This window comes from Saccostrea echinata, unplaced genomic scaffold, assembly GCF_033153115.1.
Source record: "Saccostrea echinata isolate AGI-Se365-2 ecotype Australia unplaced genomic scaffold, CSIRO_AGI_Sech_v1 ptg000051l, whole genome shotgun sequence".
Lineage (NCBI taxonomy): Eukaryota > Metazoa > Mollusca > Bivalvia > Ostreida > Ostreidae > Saccostrea > Saccostrea echinata.
Genome location: NW_026889800.1, coordinates 1,891,114 through 1,894,390, shown reverse-complemented (window position 1 = coordinate 1,894,390; position 3,277 = coordinate 1,891,114). Strand labels below are relative to the sequence as shown.

General features: G+C 33.3%; 1 long non-coding RNA gene across 1 annotated transcript; it reads left to right on the top strand.

The window, feature by feature from the left end:
- The first annotated feature begins 2,489 nt into the window (after window positions 1-2,489).
- Window positions 2,490-3,277, top strand: LOC133203794 (uncharacterized). Its single transcript, XR_009723473.1, has 2 exons — window positions 2,490-2,576; window positions 2,984-3,277. It is a non-coding gene; the product is annotated as an uncharacterized LOC133203794 (long non-coding RNA).

Here is a 3,277-nt window from a genome sequence, read left to right as displayed (position 1 = left end):
TAGGGATCGATGTACCCTCAGCTATATTATATAACTGAAATTATGCCGTAATTAATTTTTCCGAGCTGTTTCTTTACTATTTATTTGTTTAAAGTTTATATCTCATACATATCAGAAATCATTTTAGATATTCACATAGCTATTTTATAGGTACTAGTTTGAGTGATTTCCATTGACCGTTGCTTATAAATTAACTGTGATAGCGGCATTCTCAAATCACTTACGGCTAAAGAATCCAAAGGTTCAATCTTTCTTTTCTTCTCTCTTAGGGTATGACAATTTGATTCGGAGGGAGGGGGCTGGAAATAAATAATCTGTCCTCGAAAATGTTTAGAATCAAAATTCTGTCCTTTACTGGCAAGAATATAAATAATCTGTCCATGAATAGTGCTACTGAGACCCCCCCCCCTCTCCCCCATTAAACCAAATAGAGTTTTGGAGTTTAGACTTTTACTTCTTTCTTTTATTTTTGCTTGTCAAACTTTTTTTAGTGAAAAAAAAAATAATCTGCCCTTGATCATCTTGCAAATAAATAATCTATCCTTGACTGGCATGAAAATAAATAATCTGACTCCAAAATTTTTGCCCTCAAATGGTTATCCCCTGGGGTTTAATCCCGGACTGCTCGTGCAGTCTTATTTTTATTTATTTATTAATTTTTTTGGTTTAGGACATGGTTTAAATTCTGTAAATTGTAACCAATTCCTTAACTAGACTCACATTGGTTCAAGGATGAATTAGATATCCATTGACCTTTATTGTGTTATTTATCATCAATAAATTGCTTTGTCCCTTTTGTAGGGCGTTCGGAAATTCTCAGTTTGCTTGCACTAGAGATCCACTTTAATTTTCAGGGTGTTGTATGGAATCTATTAGGGTGTATGAAAGCTCACTCCCATATGTTTAACACATATATACATCATTTTTTTTCTCTCATATTTTTGTTATCAAATTATTTACTTTGTTATTATTTATGCAGTAAATAATTTATTTTTCTACCTCATTTTTTTTTTTTTTTTTTTTTTTTTTTGCTTGCATTTTGAGATTATTTTGGGAACTTATTTGTAATTTGTTGTCAACTGCAAATTATTCAAAATACTAACCATAAAAAAATAGCTGTTAGCATTCCAACTTTCTTCTTAATTCAAGGTGTCGATCATAATCTAGGAATCTCAGAACCTGGGTTTAATAAAATAGGACCAGTAATTTTAAATTTACATAGTTGGTGGAGTTAGTCTGTTCCTTAGTTTAAATTTAAAGGATGATTTTGACATTCATTTATACTTTGGGCAGACTGAGTTCATTGTGGCCACAGACAAACTGGTTTCTGTTACACTTCCATATTAATATGATTTTTCAATGGCTTTGCTATTCTTGTGAAGATTTTTTTGGAATTATATTCCTATGTAAAGCTTTGATCTCCTATTGAAGCTCCGCCCTTCTACAAAATGGTCATGATTTGAACAAACTTATTCAACAATGCAATGCAGCTTTCAAATAAACATTTTCTGGCCAAGTGGTTCTTAACTGCGTCCCAGATAGCATGACTACGCTGGGCCAACATTGGTAAATGGTTGTATGGTTGGCGTTGGGTGGACAACGTTGGGCCAACGTTGGACCAATGTAACGATGTCAACCTTCTTGATCTTGTTGGGATTCCTATGTTGGCCCAACGTTGGTCCAACGTAACCAACTTCTATATTCGCTCAACTTTCAAAGGGAGTTAGGATTCTAATGTTGGCCCAACGTTGGCCCAACGTTTGTAATACACCCTTACTGAAAATGTCTAATCAAGTTGGTAGTAGTACGTCGGCCCAGCGTTGGCCCGATGTTAGCATGTATAAGTGTTTCAAGATGGGATATTTATATTGGGCCAATGTTGGCCCAGTTATTGTACTGCCAACTAAATGATGGTGTCCATGTAAGCTGATGAGCGTTACGTTGGTCCAACGTTGGTTCCAAGTTCTTAAATCGTTATGTTCCCAATGTTGCCCCATTGAACTGTTGTGTTGCAAGCTTATTTGATTGCAAAACGTTAATTGAGATGCACATTCTGAAATAATAGAGGGCATTCGCTGTCCTTGCTTTTAATTGGATGACTGCATCTGTTTAGATCTGATATTTTCACCATTCTTATCTTTGAACTAAAGTGATTACAGCACCAAAAAGTTTTTTGTTTTTTTGTTTTTTTTTTTTTTTTGTTTTTTAGTGGGTGCATGATTATTTATTAGTTTTAAAATCCTTGGCTCTAAATTATGAATTATTTCATGAGCGTTGTATTCATGAGAATAAGAGAAGACTGAATAACACTTAAAAAGTTCCCAAGAACAGGATGTGAATGAAGCTTACATATACATAAATCAAGATAACACAGCTTTATAATTAAATTGAAACAAAAGTTAGGCGTTCGCTAAAGCTTGGAGAGTCGCGGCGATGAAAACACCAAACTGTTGGGTGAGCTGTCAGATTTAATTGCTCACAGGTGGGTGATAGACTCAAAATGCAGAGCAAGTATAAGAAGGGAGATTTAAGAACTATGGATTATACCATTGTTACAGCTGCATCTTAGAAGCGATGTAAGTATAATTATACTTATTAATTCAAGTTTACTGTTAAATTAAAATTGTTCATCCTTTTCTTGTTTATGCTCACAAGCACTATATAAGTTAATGTAAATATGAATTATATATGTGTATACAGTTGGCACATACATGTACTTTAAACTTTTATTTACAATAACTTCTAGTGCCATTAAGAAATACATAATAAGTAAGGTAAAAAAACATCTTTCAACTTGTCTCCATCTATTGTCTATTGCATACACGATTATGATTTTAACAAGGATACTAAGGTTTATAGATCAACATGTACTAGTAGTATTTTACATCGTTGTCTTTAAAAGACTTAATTACATGATTTATATATTGGAGTCTGTACGTATTTGCTTTGTTTCCAATACCAAATCATTTGTATTTTCAATCAGAGACTGTAAGGAAAACAAATGTTGTAGCGGTAACTGACAATGAAACTGAAGAACATAAAGGACTGTATGAAGAACGTATGCCTAAGATCAAGATGGAGGCCTGGGGAGGCGACAAAGGGAGGAAAAAAGAAAGAGCGGGAAACTAAACAATAGGACAGTGATAGAGGAAGTGAGCCAGGATTTAGAACTTTAAATTAATATTTTTTCATACATTTCCACCATTATCTATTTTAAAAGTAATTTTGTAAATTCTGATTGAATTGATATATATCTATAAAATTATTTTACAGTGAA